Source organism: Pithys albifrons, chromosome 4 (genome assembly GCF_047495875.1).
Source record: "Pithys albifrons albifrons isolate INPA30051 chromosome 4, PitAlb_v1, whole genome shotgun sequence".
NCBI classification, from domain to species: domain Eukaryota; kingdom Metazoa; phylum Chordata; class Aves; order Passeriformes; family Thamnophilidae; genus Pithys; species Pithys albifrons.
The window spans coordinates 78199787-78223084 of NC_092461.1; the positions used below are offsets into that span (position 1 = coordinate 78199787).

General features: G+C 37.7%; 1 protein-coding gene across 4 annotated transcripts in view; it reads right to left on the bottom strand.

The window, feature by feature from the left end:
• Nucleotides 1-23298, bottom strand: part of YES1 (YES proto-oncogene 1, Src family tyrosine kinase) — a 50716-nt gene that overhangs the window by 20224 nt on the left and 7194 nt on the right. Inside the window, exon 2 of one of the 4 annotated variants that reach the window (XM_071554719.1) lies at nucleotides 20835-20934. The exons of 2 other annotated variants lie outside the window; for them this stretch is intronic. The gene's annotated coding sequence lies outside the window, so the exon portion shown is untranslated. Of the gene's footprint in view, nucleotides 1-12339; nucleotides 12360-20834; nucleotides 20935-23298 lie in introns of those variants that run through there. One more of the 4 variants, XM_071554721.1, reaches the window with a different exon arrangement.

Below are 23298 nucleotides of genomic sequence, written 5' to 3' on the forward strand. Positions count from 1 at the left end.
AAATAATTATTTTAAAGCAGATTGGTGTCTGAAGCAATCTACATGAGTAACTTCACCAGCGTGTTCTTTCTTCAAAAAAAAATATTCATCTATTCGTTCTGATCACTGTGCCCACACATTTTGGGTGGGAAGGGTAGCAGTCAGCTTTGTGGAGGTCTATCAGGAAACTATGCTCAGAAAGGCATGGACCACAAGCCCAGCTGTCTTGATCTGCTTTCTAGATGAAATCAAACCTATGTTGGAATGTTTTCAAGTGGTAAAAAAATAGAATGATTACTGTAAGGAAAGCTGAAGGTTAGCAGGATGCCCACAATCAACAGACGACTGAGAGTACTCCAGGAAGCAGTCATCAAATGAGATTTTAGTAACATCTCATTGGACTTGCGCTTTTTGGAGAAGATGTATAAAGGGCAAAAGTTTCTTGTCGTTCAATACTCTACAAATACTTCAGAAAATGACAGAGGACCCTTAATAAACCCCCTGCCAAACAAGAAAGCACCAAGAAAGTCAGTGCTCCCCTCTTATCTTCCTAACTCCTTTTTGCAGCAGTGTGCCAGATAAGGAGGAAAGCTTTGTTCAATAACTGAAAAGGGTGGCCAGTAAACTCTTTGTGGTTTTTTTTTTTATTGCTTTATTTTAAGGATGAGCTATCAGCACAAGAAAAACAAGTTTTTCTCCAAGAACCATCATATCCTAGGATACAGACAAATTCCCTCAGGGTGTCCGCAGCCCAGAGACGTGAGTGTCGCAAGGAAACCACTCATCCACCCAATGCATCTTTGCTCTTTGTAGAAGTTACTCCTTGGTTTCTTTGGATACAAGACTGTCAGGAGTGCTTCAAGAAAGGTCGTGTACTGTTGTGAAGGAAGATGATAGAGACTCGTTTGAAAGAGGCAATTTTAACTCAGGTGGATAAACTGAGTCTATTACAGCCAGGAGGGCAGTCCCGTGGTGTAAAGGAGAGCAGTCTGGACTCTGAATCCCCAGCACCTGAGTTTGAGTCTCAGTGGGGACCACCCCCTCCCTGGCAGTTCAATGCCTCCCTGCCATCCCATCCCGTCACATCTCAGATGCTCAGCAGGGTCAGCCCTGGTTAGTAGCGGGTGCTGTGACAGTCCCGAGGACTTCCCTGTCACTGTCTGAGCTCGCTCGGCTGTGGCAGATGGACCTCAGGACTTAAATGGTGGGGCCAGTTCTGCGCACGCTGTGCCTCACCTAAAAAATCCACGGCGCAGGCTGGAAGGGCACGTGGGAGAGCCCTCCCCAAATCTTCGTTCGCGAAGTCTGGCCATACATTACAGCCAGGTGTCTCAGAACAATGCAGTCCGCAAATGCCTCTAAACACCTTATTTGCTTTCCCCCCATACTCTACCATCAGCATCAAGATTTTGAAGGCTAGCCTAGTTCTGAAACCCTGAAGAAGCTGGGAGAGTCTCATGTTTGTTTCACCTGCTGTAATGGATTTGAGAATAAAATCCATTAACTGAAAAAAAGGCACAAGAAAAACCGGGAGTTTCTTCTTGGGGCCAACTAGAAGTACTCTTCTGATCTTGCACTTCTGTAACTATGCAGCATGTCCCCAGATGCCTTCTGGAGACTTCATCATGAGGTAAGGCCAGAAATCAGTTACTCATAGCTGTTTCAACATGCCACAAAGGGAAAGATGCTCTAGGAAGCTGCTCTCTTTTCAACCTCTGGTGTAAACCAGGTACTAAACTGTACAAGAGCTAAATGTAAGAGGTAGAGGCCCACTAACGGTGGGGCAGATTGTAGCATTTTGTTTTCACTCCTTTTGATTACTAAAATTGGTCATACAGCTGAAGAAGAGCACACAAGTAATTTTTTGCTATGAAGAGTCAAGTTAGAAGAACAAGCAACTCAAATCTCCTTTCAGAAGGATAAAGCAAGACTGCAAATATCCTCCCACCTAAAAACCACCAAAAAATCCTCCAGCTAAAAAAAGCTCCCTATGCTACATAACACAGAAAAATAATTTTATTTGAGGTTCAAACTGCTAATAGAAAGAGGGGAAAAAACACTGAAGATTTCCACTGCTACTCTACCTTCACTTCTCAGTGTTAGCATAAAAAAAAATTTGTCTCTGTCAAAAAAAGATGTGCTTTCACTTCTGTGAAACAAATGTCTTACAAAAAGGTCTTCTTAATTTTCAACTAAAGCAATGATTTAAAGTGATTAAATTTTTATGCAATGATAAAGACAAGATCTTCTATGGGAAGTTTGCTAATGGATTCATTAGCTGGCAGCTGTCTATTTGCTTAAACAAATGTAGACACCGGAGACACAGAACCTATACTGGCTTTTTGTACACTGGGCAAACAGTGCAGAGCATCTGTCAAACAGCTGGTTTCAGCTGGTGGTATCGAAAAATTTATTTGATGTGACATAGACTGAAAAAAATGAAGACGGCCAGAAAAGAGGCTAACAATCTCTTTGGCTAGTAACATCCAGCTAATTCTGTCCACCTTTAACAGGTCACTGCTTTGGTGTGAAAACAGGAGCAAACTTTCTTATCTACAAAACAACCTGCCATGTTTGTAAAAGAAGTAAAGAATTGCTCTGTGTTCTTAAAAATCATGCAGTTTTTATCATGGGATATAATTTATCATTTATGAGCTGTCATAAATTGCAGGGTTTGCTTATTTTACCATGAACAATCCATGGCATTTCAAAGAATGATGTTCCACTGGATTCAGTTTTATAATTAGCAGTAACATTAGTGTAATGAGACCTTAGGGAGTCTGATGCATTTAAAGTGCAACTGACATGACCTTGTAATTAATGAGCTAATAATGAGTAAAAAGTGAAGATAAAGGAAGAAGCATTAAAAAATCCTCACTGAAGCAAGGATTTAGGCTACTTGAATTTCAAGTTTACCGCACATCTTTGAGCAGTTCTACTCCAAAAAATAACTATAAACCAGTACTATTAGACCTCAGCTTGCCCATACACTAAAATATATATTTAAAACCATCCTCTTTATCATTGACTAATGCAATCTGAACTTTTGATTCTAATGGTTCTACAGGCCAAGTCCTTCTTTAATCATGACTATACAAACATATTAAAGGCAGAATTTTAGGGCTGCTGTGGTAATGTTTTTGATTTCACAGCAGCAGAACAAATCCCAGATTGCATGCTAATAAAACCTACAGCTAATAAATCCAGCATAGCAAATGGGAGTTCTGTACAAAGAGAGGAAAACCAATGAGAATAAAAATGCTTTTTAGGTGGACATTTTGTATTTCAGAATTAAAAGCTGTCAGAAATATTACATATTTCTCTTCTACTTCATACTTTTACAGAACTCAGAATTTTAAATTTGCTTTAAATTGATGATTCAGACTGATCTTTCTAGTGGAGGTGCTAGTTACCTGGCTTACAAGATCACATCATGTCTGCTCTGAAAGAATACCAGATCTCAAAACACTACCTGAAAAATTAGGATAAGCAGGAACAGCATAAAAAAGAATAAGGTTCTTCAATCCTTCACATCCTTCCTGATTTCTTGACTTTTATTTTGAATGGAAGATGAGAAGTTTGATTGAAGTATGCTTCCTCTGAGGTGGCTTAGACATGGGAGATTTGCTCAGATGTATCAGACTTTGAACATACTATCTAGGAAGGAGTCTAAAGATTTACTCTTCTCCAATTTGTATCATCCCAGAAAAAGGCTTATCTCCTGAAGAATCACCCACTGCCCTTCTTAGATCTAACAGGTAGGAGCTGGAACTGCCTCAGCAGAAAGTCCAGTCCTTGTACGAATAGACAACAAGCCCTACAATCCAACTGCAAGTTCCATTGAATGCCAGGTTACAAAACTGAAGGAAAAATTAACTATGGCAACAAAAAGTTTTAACAACAAAAGTGGAACTAAGGATTATCAGTGAAGCAAAGACAGGAGAGATGTAAACACTCAGTTTTCCCTCTCAGTTACCTTCTTCCTTTTATCTGGACCAAACACGTAGGATCTCCTCCCACTCGCTCTGTATTTGGACAGATGAATCTGTAAGGCAGGCAAAGGCTTCAGAAGCAAACTGAAGACAATGATCATGTCATGGAAGATACGTGGCTGGCTATGCAAAACACACACTCATAAATTTGTGTTTATTTATAATCAGTTTCACCTACACTATCTGAGATTGTGTGGGTTTCCTTTGACCAGATGCTGTATGTGAGCATAGCAAGAAAAGGTGACTTTTCCAATCAAACTAGTAAGTGTCCAGAAATATAGACTTGAGGTGGAAGAAAGCAAGCCTATGGTAATTTTAAAGGCTTTTCTAATCAAAGTCCACCTAGTACAGTATTCTGTCTTCAACAGCAGTCTTGGTCTCTAACCAGAAGTTCTCCCTTCACCATGGGCCAGGACTCTGACAACAAATAAGGTGGTCTCTTTGTATAATGAGTCACTGGCAGGAGATGCCTTGGAAGATGATCGAAGTGGGATGACTTCAGACTTCTGCAGCCTCTACCAATCTGTAGCTCAGAAAGTCAGATGAAGACTAAGGACTCAGCTACGTGAAAAAAAGTCCAATAGGTATGACTTATTAATTTAAACTAATGTACTTATGTTGAAGCAACATCTGCACAGAATTTGCATTACTGCATGTCTTTACTTGAACTGCTTTATGCTTACTGGTTTAAGTCAGAATAACCTTATCCAAGAAAATAAAAGTAGTTATTACTATAATGATTCAGAATTAACCATCATAAGTATTCTGTTCTAGACAAGTCTTAGGAAAACCCACAAGGGCCAAGTGTTACAGCCAAGACCAGGACTAAGATCTTGGAAGTGCGACTGTAGCAGCCTGACTTTTAGTCTGATACACCTAAGTGAGCCTTCCTCATCCAGACTGTTCAAGCATCTGAAAAAGGACACTCCCATCATCAATCTTGTCTTCCAGTCGCTTACATAAGCAATTTTCACTTCAGCTGGAAGTAAAGACAGTGTAAAGAGCAAAAGAAAGATGTTGGGTGGGAAAAACCAAACAAACTCAAAAATAGCTACCCCCACAGACCCAGCTGCAGTAGGCACAGAGCCTGGCTGGGGGCACCTGACTGTCAGCCTGAAGGAGCTGCATCTAACTTCCAAAGCAGAGCAAACATGTCAAAGTTAAAGAATTAAAACTTAACTTTTAAAACCCTACCAATTGCTAAATAGAACTTTTATATTAAGAAAGTTTGTTTTCAGGATGTATTCTGAATTTTAAGTGATGTCAACATAGTCACATCCAGAAATAGTGAAAAATAATTTATGCTTTTGTACATACAACAAAACTCCTGCTGACAAACCTAAGGGAGGTGATGCACAGCACTGATGGATACACAATATTGATGGATTAATTTTCTTTATTCCAGTAGTGAAGATCACAAAGGAGATATTAACTAATACATCAAAATTGCAAAGGCAATTTTATGTGATGAAATATATAATACATACACGAGACCATTTTTAAACTTTAAAGTTACAACGTCTAGCCATACAATTTCAAGCCCCTACCACAAAGAGACACTTTTTCTGACAACAGATGATATCACAGACAAACCAACCAATATATTGTCTAGACAGTATTACTGATGCTCCATTGTTTTGAACATTTAAGTACATAGTCAATACAGAAAAAGCCAATTCTGCCCCCCCCCCTCTTTTTTTTTAGTGTACTGGCTATTTTTATTAATTTGCAAATAAATTACAATTATCTTAAAAACTAAAAGTCTACTATGTTTAAGAAGTCTGGCCAAAAGATTGTTTTGGATTCTAAGGCATGTCACATCCTTGTCAAAGTAATCCAGTATATTTCAGACAGGATTTAGGAACCAATTCATAAATAGAAATATTTTGTTTTCAACGAATCCTATTTGGAAAACAACAAAAAGTATGCCTGCTATCATAGATCATTTTCAGATACTCAGTTTTCAGCCATTCTATTCAAGTATATTAATTTTAAAAAGTATCCAAAAGTTATTTAAAAAGCAACTTTTAAACTTTGTTTACTGCAGTAAACTAACATCCTCTTCTCTGCATCTCACAGTAGGAAGCCTGCAAAACACCTTCCCAAGGGACTTCTGCCTTACAGCAAAATCAAAGTAAAACTTCCATAGTAGAAGAACAAATTGCAGTATTTTTGTTCTGAAAAAAATAATGTAAGAAGCAATTTTTTTCAATATTCAACTAAGAACTAAATATGAAAAATGGACTAAAACATTTGCAAGCTCCCAGAAACTCAGATACTGAAATTTGTATGAAAAATTTTCATCATCTGAGATGGGCATACAGCTGAAGTTTCAATTATATTTTAAGATGATAAAGGAACCAGTATCAGCAAGAGTCCACTTGCAACTTCATTAGTCAACTTAGAAATATAAAGGAAAGGAACAGTTGCAGGAACTTCAGAGATGAATCAACAAAAGACCCTATAATAAATGACTGTTGTATCTACCCAAATTATAGCACAGGATCACTGCTAGGCAATCTCATAGAATTTAAGATGTTATTTATTCAGTGTGTGTTTGACACATTATTCCTTTGCATTTGAACATTCCTGCCTTGTACACATGAATTTCCTATCTACTCTTTACCAAATGTCCCCCTAAGCTGAAAGTAAATTCTCCTTTATTCTCAGTGCTATTTTACCCTAATACAATTGACATGATTACCATGTTAAAAAAATCAGTAATCAGAGAACATAAAACATTGCAACTCATTTACTCACAGGCCATATAGCCAGACCTCCTTCAACAATTAGCTCTTTGCTGAACAATAGGAATTTCAAGAAGTCAGCTGGAAAATATCATCCTTTTGACTAAAACAAAAAGTGAAAGTATGTGTAAACAATTACAAACACACATGTACATTGTTCTTCATGAATCAATAGCTTGTGGTTTTCCTTTGCACATGAAAAAAAGGTGAAAAGTACAATTAATTGTAAATAAAATCAAAATTTAAAAAAGGATGACATCCGCTAAATAACACCCTTAGTAAAAGGGAAGAGCTGGATTATATTTTAACTAAACAAGAATCATTATCCTAATAGCCATCATAACTGCTGTTCTATTGTTTCTATACTGACAGATAAAATAGCATTCATAGGCAAGAACACCAAGAGAAATTATCTTAATTAGCTTGTCAGGCATCTTGCACAACAGAGGTCATACAGCTGCCCTAAATTAATTTTTCCTCTTTTCCTTTGGTTTTGAATGTATGCACATGCTCAAATTCATTCAAAGTGATTTTTATGGAAAGTTGACCCACACTCTGGACAGATTCTAAATTTTGAACACAGTAACCACTAAAAGTATACGCCTCATATCCCATCTGAATTTAATGCCAACATAAGGAAAACACCTTAGCCTTGGAGCCCTACGATACTTTGTTTCTGTTTCCTGCATAAGATCGTGGCTTTCTTAACCTACCCCTTGGCAAGACTGATGTAGGCCCACTAGACTACAGTCTACCATGTGCCTTTCCAGTCACTCAATCACCTCATTTTCTCCAAGATCCCTCAGTTTTTTCACTACCTCCCACTAACAGTGATTCCCAGAAGCATGGCATTCAAAGTAAGAGATATTTCTTAATCCTCCTTTCATATAATCACAGAAGGTTTTCGATTGGAAAGGACTTTCAAAGATCATTTAGAATTCCAGCCCCCATAACCTTAAGCAGGGACATCTTTCAATGATCAGTTGCTCAGGGCACCATGGAACAAAGCCTTGAACAAAAGGGATGGGGCACCCACATCATCTCTGCGCAACCTCGTCCAAGTTCTCACTACCCTCATTGTGAAACATTTCTTACTTTAATGTAAAGATACCACCTTTCAGTTTAAAACTGCTACTCCTTGACCTGTCACTACAAGCCCTGGTAAAAAGTCTCTCTCCATGCTTCTTACAAGCTCCAGTTACACAGCGAAAGGCCAGAACAACTCTTCCCAGAGCCATTTCTTCTCCAGGCTGAACAACCCCAACTCCCTCAGCCTGTCCTCTTAGAAGAGGCACCCCAGCCCCCTGATCATCTTTGTGGCCTCCTCTGAGACAGTTCCACATTGTCTTTATGTTTGAGGTATCAGAGCTGGGTGCAGCACTCCAGGTGGGGTTTCTCCAGAGCAGAGGGGCAGAATCACCTCCCTTGACCTCCTGGCCACACTTCTCCTGATGCTGCCCGGTTTATGACTGACTTTCCGTGCTGCAAGCAGACATGGCCAGCTCATGGCCAGTTTTTCATCCACCAATATCTCCATGTTCTCCCTTGCAGGGCTGCTCTCAATTAATTCCTTCTGCAGTCTGTAATGGTACTGAGGATTTTCCTGACCCAGGTGCAGGACATTGTACTTGACTATGTTGAAATTCATGATGTTGCCGGGGCCCATCTGAGAGCTCTAGTGTTTATTTTAACAGCAGCCACTGTCTCTTATGATTCTCACATCTTTTTGAGTACTGCTCTGGAACAGAAATTTCCACATCCTGAAAGCATGGCCCATATCCTTCTTGCTAGAAGTATAATATTTTTTCCGTATTAAACAGGCATGACTCTCAGTTAATCCAGACTACTCCAATTGTGGAGCTGTGAGACAAATTTGGGGAAAAAAATTGAAGTCTATCACTCATCTGAAAATGGAGACAACAGGACACAGTAAGAGTCTCACCATTACCCTACCCAGGGTTTCTTACTATTATCTCCATTATTCCATTGCTCTGTTCATTATTGTATTTTCCCTGCAAGTACCTGGCACTATGTTTTGCGACATAAGTGAATCTCAGTCACGCCGTAGCTCTGCCTTCCAAGTTCATCTGCTTCTACAGGACAAAGACATTTCTCCTTCACCTCAGCAAGCACAACGCAGAAGGAAAGTACTCACACAATTCTTGTCTTGGGAAGCAGAACTGCCTTATTTGTAGGTTACAGCCACTGGTCCTAGAGCAGGGCTGGCTCTTGCAAAGTAGGTTTTCTTCAACAGAAAAGTTTTGTTCAAAATGTGGGCATTTCACTAACACTTTCATGAACTCACTACCGAAAAAATCTTAATTCTTTGCTGTCCAAAACAAGGATACTACTTTCCCTCACATTCATGTTGTTTTATTTGCTTAAGGAATCAAACATGCAACCTTTTCCAGCTCCAGACTGGCAATTAGAGTGTCTTGTACTGGGTATACCAAGCCTGCAATGATGGCATGTAATGTAAAACCACAGCATTTACTTCCCATTCCTTGTTCACTTTCCTTTAGACTCATCGGGTGATTTAATTCTACTGCTTATAACCACTGATAGGACTTTAAACACAGTTCTTGAAAGCATTTCTAAAAAAGAAGTAAAAGACAAACTTTTTCTGAGAGTCTTCTTATTTGATGGAGTGAAACAAAGAGAAACCATCTTAGCATTTCATGTGATAGGGAGCTTTACCAACAAACAGCTCAAAAAACTGTTGAGGTCTTCAGACTCAGGCATCTTCTAAAGGTATGTTAAAGATGACATCAGTCTTTTGTTTCTCTTTATAAAAGGTTTTCCATATTAGACAATGGGCCTTGCCTTTAATTTAGCATTTTCCAAGTGTAAAACAGCCAGCAACATGTAAAACACATCATCAGTCACTTCTCCCTGAAGATGCACAAAGTGAACACAATTGATAACTTGGATAAGTTTTAGCCATAGTACAGGATACAAAATAAAACAGGAATAGATGAGAGTGTGAAAGAGTGAAGAGATGCTATAACAACAGTTAAGGGTCTAAAAATTATCTTTAAAAGAGAAACAGAATATTAATAATCAAAGTGCAATAGAAAATAGTTTTGACAGGTTTCATGTAGGTAAATACTAACTTATAAAAGGGTACACCACAGGACCAAGATATCCTTCCATTTTTATTTACTGAATCAGGCAAAGGTCTTCTAAATAAGTAAGTAAAATGCCTTGGCCATTTTGGCTTCTCAGTCACTCTGGTACCTTGTTTCAGGAGTACATAACATATGTTTAAAGATGCTCTTCAGGCCAAATAACTACGGCTTAGTAACAAATTTGCTGGTTTCTAACAAGTAAGTAAAGCTTTAAGCAATATTCCTTTGACTCCAAAACTATTGCTAGAAGGAAGGACAAATTTCATTTCAATTACATGTTAAATTGAAGGGTGGACGGAAAGTATTAGAGATTCAGCAGAAGCATGTCAAACAACTTCCTCAGTAACCTCCACGAGTTATTTAAATTTTGGTCACAGGTAAGAAGGATTTCAGTCATGCGTAATAATGAAGGAAAAAACAAATTAACAATATTCAAGAAGAACTAATGTTGCCTGATAGAAACATTTCAATAGCAGAACTATTCATCTTAAAAAATAAGTAGCATGATTAAAAGAGCTTAAGTATGTACACCTTGCTGAAGATTTGACAAGTTCTGACTGAAAATTTCAATAAAACCAAGTATTTATTGAAAACAAATTAAAAAATACAAGCATTTAAAATAACTCTATTTTATCATGTCCCCATAAAACAAGAGAATGGAAAGTCTTGTTCCGTGTTTCTCCTTGGAGGTGGGGGAAAGGTATTTTAGGTCCTTTTATATGGTTTTCTCACTCATTTCAGTGTTCTGGTTCTTCTTAAGTAATGATTTACAGATATGTAAGACCTTGTACTTCTCACTTGTCGTATGTTCAAATAGGAAGCTGTATGTGAAAGTTACATGCCATCCCTCTCCAGCAGAAATGTGACTTCTGTGCTAGGCTCAATCTTCTAAACTTCAAAAAATTCCTTAAGTCTCATGAGTTTTATAAACTTAATACTTCTATGGGTCATCTTTCAAGCAGCAAAGTGATACTATCATTCCACAGATTAGCTTAAAGAATCAATTTTATCTATTTTTAAACACTGTCTTCTAGACAAAACACAATATTAATCTGTTGAAAAACACGTTCTGCTCTTTGGAGCAATTTGTGGACTGCTTGCTGCCAGAATCCACTGCTATTCACAGAGTAATAAAGAGTAAGAGCAGTAACTCTGAGACTGAGCTGAATTAGATGTAAACACCTGTACCTGCAGCCACCAGAGGAGTAGCAGAGTTCATTGGTGAGAGGTCTAAAGACAGGTGAGATCTGCCCAATACGGTACTTAACTCCAAATGCACAGTAAGATTAAAAGAGAAATACACAGAAGTCAGTAACTTCTTTGGAACAGTCTACAGGGAAGCAGTAAGTAGCACTTTGTATTTCTACCAGATAATGTTTGTAACTCAACACAAAGAAAGGAATATTGTCCCCAAGCAAAGTCCTACTTGATATCAAGTGGAGAGCTCAGCAATTGCTGCTTATCACACAAACGGAAAAGTTTGCATTTTCTGGTCATACAACACCCAGCACTAAACTGCCAGACTAGGAATGGGGAGAATTATACAGCCACTCCCAGCTGGTACAGACTAATTGTTTTGGGGTTTTTTTATGTCTCCTCTTGCAGGGAAGGTACTTTTTTCTAAGAGAGCCTGGCAATTTCTATCTGATAAATTCTCTGCTTGTGCTAAGGGCTGGCAATGTGTTCTATCTGTCCTTACATCTTTCCACAGCATGTCATAGCTATTACTTCTGACTCTCGCTATTTTTGTCAGAGAGCTGAGAACTGCTTTACATCCTTGTTGGTACAAGTTAGGGAGCCCACACAGTATCTGTACAATATCCAGTTCTCCCAGATAGGAACCCAAATAACCCTTCTGTTCCAAGTTTCCAACCAGTGATTTCCCCATAGCTTCTAATGAGGAACAACTCTTCCAATCATGGCTGTATATGGTGAAATAAAATGTTCAAAGGATACAGTTTTCTATAATACACATAACCCGAAATGTTGTTGTGAGTTATTCTGTAATCCCAAACTACTTTTCTATAATGTTCAGTAGGAACTAAAAAAAGATTCATTTCAATGTAAAAAAAAACCCAAACAAACTCAACAAACTTGACAGAACTTCACCAGCCTTGATATATAATTTAACATGAGTATAATAAATAGTATAGAAAAACAGAAGTACTACAATAACAATGGAATTGTAATAATTTCTTATTTTTGACTGACATAGAAGGATAGAGTCTGATGGCAGGACTTGATCAGTGTGATCAAGAGGAAAAACTTTCACAAGTCATGACAAAAAGCAGAGCTTCCAAGAGGAAAGAGTAAGAAAAGGAGATTGCCATTGACAGGAATCAGGACCTATAAACAGGAAAAAAGAAGGGGAGGGGGGCTGTGTGTGTGAGCATGGCACAGCATGAAAAGTACTTTAGAAAGATACCAGCCATTCCAAGTGCCTGCTTCAGACAAACAGAAACAAAAACTAAGGAAAGTATCTGTACTCCCTACCTTTTGGACCTGAAAATTTGAAAGCTGGATCCTCTCACACAGAATTCCTGCACAATCTGTGGAGAGACACAGGCTCCTGTAGAGAAGCAATGATTTCAAGGACACTTAATTTTATTTTTTAAATTCCTAACATTTAACAGAAAGTTTAGAGCAGAAAGACAACTGTGTTGTACACTCTGCTCTTCTCATTATGCTAGTCCCTGTGGTCATCCCCTTATCCCAAAAATCAAACCAGTTGGTAAGAAGACTTGTCAGACAGCCTTGCAGAGCTAAATACTTAGAAACTGGGCAATGTGAATGTATCCTGCTTGCTAAGTTTCAAACCTGTTGTAAAAGCAGCTACATCTGAAACCTGCTGTAAAAGCAGAGCAGCTTCAAACAACACAAAATATGAAATGGGCTACATAGTGCTGATTTTAAGTCTCTGAAACCAAATTCATGGAAGAAAACAAAAGACTTCTACTCAATTGCTGTGCCAGTCAAGCTAGTGTCCTTTTAAAATAATTTCTTAGTTTAAACTAATGACATTTATATTTGGTAATGGACTTCAGGTGGAATTCATCTTCCAAATTTAGACATCCATCTGGGGGTGAGATGAATCATGCAGTGAAAGTGCTTATTTCTCTCTGCTGACTATAAAGGGAGCCTACAGAACCAGCTCATGTATAGGCAGCCAAAGCTGGCATCCACCAATCTGTCTGCTGACAGCTACTGCCCAGATTTAAGTGGCATAGCGTGTCTAATGGTCTACCACCAAATCAAAAAATTAGGCTAGAAAAGCTGTCTTTCAACAGGGTGAGAAGGAGCAGTGATTCAAATTAGCAACTGGAATTAGCTTAAGTTATATGTAAACATTAGCACTCACCGTTTTCACCTTACACAACTGATACAGGTCTGTTCACGAAAAAGTAAGTGCACCTTTCCAATAAAACCTCAGATGCTTCTGACATCTTTGCACAAATCCTAGCACCTACTGAATATGAATCAACTATTTTAAAATAAAGCAACCACATAAACAAAGCCATTGAGAAGCCTGTATCTTCACAAAATTATGTGTAACTGGATGAAAATACATTACAGAGTCCACTAATTGCTTAAACTTAGCCTAAACTTCAAAAATGTTTCTACAGAAAGCAGAGACTAAGGATTCAAGTATCAGTGACCTGCTAAAGTATACTACTAAATCAAAATAATCTATTAAGATTGAACCAAACAGTTAAAACCTGAGATTTGTAAAGCTGCCACCTTCACAAATGGAACAGGACAGCTATATTAAATTGCAGACTCTTGTTTCAAATAGTGTGAATCTTCTCAAATGGAATATTTCTGTCCAGTGCAATATTACTTCTGTATTTACAAGTAAAGAGGTTCCTTGATTATTTCAAGTCATTAGAGACGCAAAGTAGTGTATTTCTATCAATAATAAGCATGTCTGGGGGAGGGAGTTGCAATACAAAATCACTGCAAAGGAGTCTGATGTGAGAGCAGAAATAATCTAGCTACAGTCAGCCCAGGCCATGCATTTGTTTGACCTATACAAACTCAAAAACGCCTCTTCCTTAAAACAACCATTACATGACCAAAATGTACTATGCATCCATAAGAGGATAAAGTCTTACGAAATTAAACCATTGACTGACATGTACCTGCAGTCCTATCCCTGCTCTGAACATGATCAGATTTTATATTTTGGAGATTTTATACTTTGGTGGCATGCACAAGGACTTGCAAAGAAAAGAATGCATAACCAGTGCCCTAAAACACCCCTTAAATATCTTAGCACCCCAGTGTGGGTCAAAGTTTGAGTGCTACTACTAGAAAGGGTTCTGGAAAATGAGTAACAGAGAAATAAAAATAAAAAAGGGGCATGCTTTACAACTAAGTAATGGCTATACTAAACAAGATTCAAAGGTCCATATCTATTCAAATATCTTCTCACTAACAGTAGCCAATAATAGATACCGAGTGAAGCACATAAGACTACAATAAACATATAGCAATGTTCTCTGATCCCCAGCAGTTTGCAGAAGCAGGATTTCCTGAACAAGAATAGGTAGGTATTTGATGATTCTTCCACAGCAGTTTCCCTCTACACTGATGTAATGTTTAGACTCCTTAAATTCCTGAGGCAAGAAATTCTATAGCTTAATTACATGTTCTGTCGAGAACCACCTCCTTTTGTCTGTTTTCAATTCATCAGCTGCTATTTTCATTAGATACCTCTTAGTGTGTGCGGACTAAAAAAAGAAAGTGAACAAACACTCCCTATTTTGGTCCCATTGGCTGCTGAACACTTTACAGGATTCTGTAACACTGCTTTTTGTTCACCTTCTCTACTGTAACAAATTAATGCTGCTCCTCTTACAGAAATTGATCCACGTTTCAGATTTTTATCTTCCTTAAAACTTCACCAATGTTCTTTTTGGGGTGATGACAGGGATAGGGACAAGCAGGGCAAAAGTGCGTAAGATGATTAAATTTTTTAAAATTCGGTTTTTTAAATAGTAAAAATCATTATTTTCCGGTTTTTCCCTAGCCATTTCTCATAGAAATACTCAGTTTTGAGCTCATCTTTTTAGATGAGATAGCAACCTTGTTCCTCCCCATCTCCAAATGCAAAACATGAAGTCATTTATGAGAAATTTCATCGGCCATTTTAATGTCTGGTTGGTGAGCAACATCAGTCTTTGTGCAGCTCTAGGGTCTGCCTTGGTATCTACTACCCATCAGTAAAGTCTATGAGCTCACTTTTCTTCTATATACTTTATGAACTTGAACATGCTCCATTAACATAATGCTGGAGAATTGTTACACGGGACCCCTCTCTACTCTATTTACTCCAACTCTTCCTTTCTCATATTTTAGTCATTAATTTAACCACATAAAGACCTCTTCCCCTATCCTGTGGCTGCTTAGTTTCTTCAAAATTCTTCAGTGGGGGCCCTTGTCAAACGCTTGTTGAACATCCAAGTAAACTACTTCTCTCACATCTTACTAATTTGTGTGCTTGCCTTTAAAAAACCTCCAGTGAGTTTGCAAAACATATCCCTTCACAGCCGACTCTTAACTCTTCTTCAATACATCATGTTTATCTATGTTATTTTCATTATTATTATTTGACTGACTTGGAATGGATGTCAGGCTTAGTGATCTGTAGTTCCCCAGATCTCTCCTGACACTTTTTTTTTTTTTTGAATACAGTAAAATCAGTGTCACATGCAGATTAAGGCATTATAGATCCCACATAAAGGAATTTACATCTTAGCTAGTATTTGTTGCTTACTGCCTATGGTAGAATGATCCTTGCTTGTTTGCTGTTTGGAAAGCTGTACTTTTAAGTGCAAAAGCAAGCCTCTCTAAAGAGATGGAAGTGGTTATCATTTTTTCCTAGCAGGTTTAAGCACTATCTTTGGGAAGATCAGTACATGATAAAGATTTACTCTAACAGTAATACTACAAACATCTAATTGTGTGAAAGGAACTCTCTTATCTTTCCGGTCTGTTAAATAAGTTTCATAAATATATGCTCCTGTGCAACAGTAGCCATTCAACTATGTAATAGCCGTCCCAATTACCACAAAACAAATGAGCTTGTGAAGACACAGCTATTCATTTGCAAATGAGTCAGCATTCAAAGAGAAGTAAAACTTTTAACATCTTTCTGGAATTGAGAACCTCTTACAACCAACAAGCAGGCAACTTGAAACATGGGCTAAGTCAATATACACAAGTATTTTTAGCCTCACCAACTGTGTGAAGTTTCAGTTTTATATCTAAAGGTTTCTCAGTGCCGTCTAAATTTCGGGTCTAAGTTCACTCAATTTTTCTTTAGCATAGTGCCGACTTTCATCTCTCTTTTTTTTTTAAACTCACAAGTCCAAAAACAGAGTTGAAAATTAGTTAAATCTTACAAACTGATCAAGTGCCTTTCTGTGGTGCAAGCTCAAATGCTAGGTTTCGTTGTGACCATATTTCTACTGGCAGGATGCCAAGGTTAGACAAAACAGTGTGTTTGAATCTATATGCAACTGTTTCAGCTCCTTTTAGCACCTCCGTATTTTTCATCAGCCTAAGAGAAGCTTATAGTTCTAATACCAACAGAACAGCAGTATGGATTCATCAATTCAGTATGTTTAAGACAAATGTAGGAAGCAAAAAATAAAGAACCAACTTTATCAAGATTGGTAAGATGTCCATTGGAGCAAGCATAGTGTTCACATTCTAAGTTTTTACAGCATTAAGAAGAAAAAAAAAATTACCCTATTACAGATGTTGAAAAAATACCTTTCCAAACATGAGATGAGAACACTTTCTTGACTTAAAAACCTCTAGTAAGGCTCAGTCTTCTGGGCAGTAGAGAAGTTAACAGTATCCTCGCTACTGTTGCTTCAGGAGGAGAGGAGGACACAGTAGACAACAAAGCCATACACAGGATTCATACTAATAGCAGAAAGCTAAGAAACACAAGAGAACAATGCAGTTGTGAAGAGTTCTCTTGCCTCTTCCCAAGCTGTCATAAGAAAGCTGGTATAAACAAGCAAACAAAAAAATTTGGCTGTCAAAACAAAGAAACAAGAATATTCTTCCTTTTGACACCTGTACTTTGTTTCATTTCAACTACCACACTTACTGTTTCGGCCCTCTTAAATCCTTTAATGAAAATCACAGAACAGCTGAAAGTGGAAAAGACATCTGGAGGATGTCTACTCCAACCCCCTGCTCAAAGCATGTCAATCACAGTAAGTTGCTCAGGGCTGTGTACAGCTGGATTTTGAGTTATTGCCAAGGATGGAGACTCCACAACAGTTGGACCACCTGTTCCCATGATATATCACCCTTACCATGAAAAAAAAATCTTCATTTTTTTCTGACGTTTAAATGGAACTCCCTCTGTTACAATTTGTGCCCATCACCATGTCCTGTCAGTGGATGTTATCAAGGGGAGCCTGGCTCTGTCTTCTTTATTCTACCCCATCAGATTATTTATACACATAACGTGCCTCTGAGCATTCCCTTCTCCAGGCTGAGCAATCCCAGCTCTCTCAGCTTCTTCTCAGAGGAGAAATTCCCCAGACCGTTAGTCATCGTAGTGGCCCTTTGTTGGACTCTGTCCAGTATGTCCATGTGTCTTGTACTGGGGAGCCCAGAAACAGACTCAGCACCCCAGGTGTTGCCTTACCAGTGCTGGGAAGGGATTCCCTCCTTGGTCCACTGGGAACTCTTTTCCTAATGCATCCAGAACACTTCTGGCCTTCTTTGTTGCAAGTGCGCATTGATGGCTCACGCTTATTTTTCCCACCAGGTAAAATAGCTGATTTTCAGTTGGTGAGACCCTACCATGTACCGGAGCCTGGGGTTGTTCCTCCACAGGATCAAGACTTGGCATTTCCCTTCACTGAACTTCATGAGGTTCCTATTAGACAATTCCTCTGGTCTGTCAAGGTCCCTCTGGATGTCAGGACAATCCTCTTTGGTCTACCAACCACTCTTCCAGCAAACTTGCTGACGGTGCACTCCTCTGTGACCACCCAGGTCAGTAACACAGGTGTTAAACAGAACTGGCCCTGGTACTGAGCACTGAGATACACCACTAATGACTGCCCACCAGCTTTTGGGCCACTTCTGACTGTGTCACAAATGCTAAGCCTTTGAGCGCATCAGGTCAGACAGTTCCCAGTTGCTTTCATTGTTCACTCACCTGGCATGTGGTTCATCAGTTTGTCTATGAGGATGCCATGGGAGAACAAGCTGAAAGCCTTAATGAAGTCAAGATAAACAATGTTCACTCCTCTGCTCTCATCCACTCGGCCAGTCATCTCACTATACAAGGTTTCCACTCTGTGCTATGCTGAAAGCTCCAAAACAACTTGTCTTTCATATTTAGAAGTTATTCTAGCTTCTGTTCTTCATCTTCTCTAATCTAAGCTTTTGGGTTTTTTTCTTTAAATGTCTACAGTACCCTTATTAATAATTGAACATCTACTAATTGAGATTTCCCTAAAAGAACTAACAATCTCACAGCACTGCTTTACAAAATACTTATTCTAGACAGGCACTGAAATAACAATGCTTCTTTATTTCTCCACAAATGTATGTAAGCTAGTAGCAATGTTGTTGCAGCTGTAATGGCCTAATGATCTCAGAGAAGCAAGGAAAACACGCTCCTCCCCACCCCCAAATATACACTCGCTACTTACCACCATGCCTGTAAGAAATTTTCTCTCCTTTAAACTGAGTATTTTGTTAATAGCATCCTTTCTACACAGCTAGGATAATACCCATATTTGGCAGGCTCCTGACAGAAATAGCTCCTTTTCTCAGATTTCTTGAAATCTTCCCTGAAACAGAAACATCAGGAATTTCAGGGAGCATCTTCTCCACATGTTTTTTCCTTAACATCTTTCACCCTCTCTCTCCCCTTCAGAAGTGCAGTGAAGAAATATCAAGCCCTAAACTACGCTAAGGCCCATGCTTACACTATCAGGGATGAAAGAAAGCACAGCACTAAACCCTCTGCAACTCAAGCAATGGTGTAACTACAGGTAAGCATCCTTTCAACCTCCTCTAAAACTAAAAATGCACCAAAAATGTGACTAGCAAAGAAGTAATGCAATTTTCATAGATTTTGTCCTGTTTTAAACATTTCCAGGTAGTGGGTAATCCAGTAGGTGGTTTGGCTAAACGGCAGCTCAGCTCTGTAAGTCTTACAGTAATGGCAGGCTACAGTTGTGGTTTTACACTGTATTATACATCTGACTAAGTGTTTCATACATACGCTGTGGCATTAAATGAAACTGGAAGAGGAGATTACAACATGAATCCCATATTCTTTCACCAATATAGCAATGTACTGCCAAAAAGGAGTCCCTTCTAAAAGCCATGTTGTACATTTGGCCAGAACATGTCTGCTATAGTTCTGACAGACCATGGACAATTGTCTGACAACCATTTCAGGGGTACTAATGCTCTCTGCAGTCCAGTGATTGACTAAAATATTTTAAACAAATTTTTACATACTCCAAATCAGATTATAACAATTTTCAAGCAGCTGATGTCCTTGGTCAAAGCTAGTTGACAGCACCCTTTTAAGAACTCTTTCACACTCGTGCAAAGCTAAATCAGCTTGGCACACTCTCTGGTAGGCAATTGTCTCCTTAAAGTATGAGCACTATTCATCCAAGTGAATTGCTGCATTAAGGCAACAGTTGGCTGGCATGGGGAGGACCGGACTGATTGACAATGTGCCTTAGTCACAAAGAAGTTGTATCAAGAGTTTCTGAAACCCAAAAAGCAGCTAAGACTGTGAATAGATGAAGCTAGCTGAAAACACAAAAGTACAGGATGTTTCCAGGAAGATGCCGGTGGTTCAGTAAGCTTCCTGACTAATCTTAAAACAGTTCTTGTGTCTTCTTTTGTAAATTTAGCACCTCAAGTGTTTCAGAGAATTTCAGTCTGCTACTTAACCCCTTAACACCAGCTAAATATTGCAGCAACAGTTACTTGTGGAGGGGTTTTTTTTGCAGAGCTATGCATGCTAAACAGTGAACAGCTCTGTGGAGCTTCCCATGGCGGGGATTTTATTTCATATGTGAAATGTTAATAAGAAATGCGAGCAGCATTTAAGGACTCATTCTCAAATTATTCTAAAGAGATTACAATGTTCCTATCCCCCTTCCCTTTGTGAAACTTCAAAGAGAAAGTACAAGAAAGCCATACAGTGCTTAGGTCAAAATGATGACACAGACAGTTGAATTAATTCATGATCCCAACAGACACCAGCACTGGAACTAAAACTCAACATGCGGGAGTGCAAATGATACATTTACAAGAAGCATAGCAGAGTATTACATAAGTAATCACTGTATTTGAGTTCATTAGTCAAATATTATTTCTTCACCATTTTTGTACACAATACAGATAACACCATGTAACAGAAGATGCCAAAGACTCTACTGTGGAAGTCAATGGGATTACTCCAGATACCACCAGCAAAATCATGGGATAATATAGAGTCTGATTTTTGGTGCAAAGGCAAGACTACAGAAAGCCACTTAGGATGCTAGCCTGAGGCTGAAAATACAAACAAGGGTCCTCAAGCCTCACACAACTTGTCATTTAAAGCCTACTAGATTTAAAGAGCAATTTAAAAAGAGTCCTTTCAGCTATTTAAGGATATGCTGCTCAGAAGTTTGCTAACAGTTTACAAAGTGTTTGAATATTCTCATGACATTCTTATAGACAAGAGTTCATAAACAGCTTCTGTAATATACCTGTAGTCAAGAATAAGTGACATTTTATTCACTGTTCAATGCAGTGAACTAATATAACTGTTCTATCTCATTGAAAAAGGAAAAAAGTCTTTGATTCAATTACTAAATGAACCTATCTCTTTCAGCTAAAAGATCCATTTTCAATGCCTGTAAAGGCAGGCAACACTTTTTGTCTTAATTTTATACTCTAATGAAGTCTATTTCAATAGAGTTGCCCCTACTTACCCCAGCGGATAATTTAGTCCTTTTGTGTAAAGCTAATCCAGCTCTCCCTGAAGTCAAGGGGAATTTTGCACTTGACTTCAGTGTGAAAAAGGATCACATCCTAGAATAGCAATGTTAAAATATCTGTGAATAAAAATGAGGTTCAGATTTTCCAGTTCCTAATTAACAAACACCGCCCCCCCCCAAATCGAACAAAAACAATCACAAAAGAACAACCAAAAAAAAAACAACCAACCAAAAGCTTTAAAAATGGACAGCTGTCTAATTTCCACTTCAGTTTAAAGCATGTGAAAAGTTATTTTACAGGGGAAAGTTTTTAAAGAGAATAGTCCCATTCAGATATTCTGACTATAAAACCATACTATCTGCATCTGCTTTGGCTTTTCAGTTTCAGAGGAACTCCCTCAAAAATAGGATACACTTTAAGAGAAGCAACAGTTTGATGACATGGTTTCCAAGCTGTAGAAATCCTGCAGCAGTAAAACTTAATTTTCAGTTCTTCATCAGAGACATTAGAGTTTCCTCAAGAAAGTCTTAGACTGTGATCAGTCCACTGGCTCTGAAGTTTTTGCACGTTATTCTGTTGGACTGAATGTGATTTGACTCCGTCACATAAATTACCTGGTTACCTGGCTATACTGTAGCACAGATAATGCAGCAGTGTTTACTTTAACTATTCATATAACAAAGAAAATAAAATACAACAGACCTATGCAGCCAAATTAAGTCATCTGCTGTTATGAAGTTACCTTTCTGATGGCATTTTTTAATACTTAAAGTAGAGAAAGAAGTATTTTTTTAGTTGTAATTTATATTAAGACACAGATTTACTGTTAAGGAGAACCTATACTGAAATTAAAAAATACTCAAACTACATTGTCAGCCACTAAAATTTTAAACAAATTCAAATCCCCAAACTGTCAGAGCTCATTCATAACCACCTGAAATCTGAAATTCAACACTTAAATATCTAAAGAAACATTAGCTGATAGAAGCATAAAGGATATTCCCCTCAATGTTATTTAGATACCAGTTTACTAGAATCTCAGAAACACTTAGGGAAGATAAGGTTAAAAGACAGAGACCAATTTTATATATTTTTTTATTTTCAGAGAAAACAAAAACTTTCCTTTAAGAGGTTTTGGTGACTAAAACTTATTCACCAACTCTTTTGTAAATGTAAAACATTCTCTTTTGTAAATAAATCTATCAGATTTAAAACAAAATGTGGTTAGCATTTAGAATTATTGCCTTCTATATTATCTAAAAAGCAGTACATTATTAAGTTGTACTTTAAAAAGTAACACTGGTTATTTATATGAATTTCAATCAGAATTTCTGTTCAAATGCCACTAAACACAGATGAGGAAGAAAAAAATGTCTTGCACACAAATTGCACTTTAATTGCTTAAATAATTATATATAAAGTTTAAAAGAATTATTAAGACACTGTATTATTAAGTACATATGCAGAAAATCCATGCCCTTGGCAAAAAGCTAACAAGATTAATGTAAACCTAATATATAGTTAGAGTCAATATATTTTACTGACTAATAAGACTCAACCTCTTTCTTTGGGAAAAGAATGAAGAAGCCCAAGTGTACATCTAAGTTAAAATAATAATTTCAAATAACCATATAAAATTGAGGTGTCATGCTTGTTAATGTCAGTCACGTTGTATTAACTTGGCTATGATTTCACCATGTATGCACCAAATTTAAATAGTATTCTGAAGGTATGTCAGATCTAAGCTAAAGGGAATGGGAGATAATCAAAGAGCCCTAGATGTAATAATCAATGCAAATTAATTCCAGAATATTTAAATACACCTACTATGAATGAATAAGTCAACCGTTTCCAGGGAAATAATTTTTCATCTATAAACTAACACTTGTCTCATTTTATGTACATCATGATAGCCTGAATCAATCAGTTCTACAGGTTTCTACAGCGTAGAAGCTAAGAAATATTTCCTAAAATGAAAAAGAAGATTGATATCTTTAGAAAATTATATAATATGCAATTAATCAGTAATATATTTTGAAAGCTTATAACTTTAAATAGCCTCAATCACTATGATTTTTGAATTGTGTTTTAAGTATATAACTGCATTTAAAATACAGTACAGAACTGTATTTCAAAGTAGGAAAAAAAGTACCCATATTACTATTGCATCTTAATCTTTAAAGCCACGTGCAGTCAGCTCTTCATTTTTGTGTTTTCTGAAGTTGTGAATTTTGTGTTTCCATTTTGCTCACTCATTTAAAATCACAGAATAACAACAACAGCAACATTCTAAAAAAATACTAAACAAAAACACATAACCCTTTTTTCCACCAACTACAAAATATAAATATAATACTTCCTTTTCAGGCTTGAGAAAACAAACATTACTCAGGAATATATCCTGAACTGACTGATAGTAACAGCTCAGGAATTATCCTTGTTTTCCCTTCTCTTTCT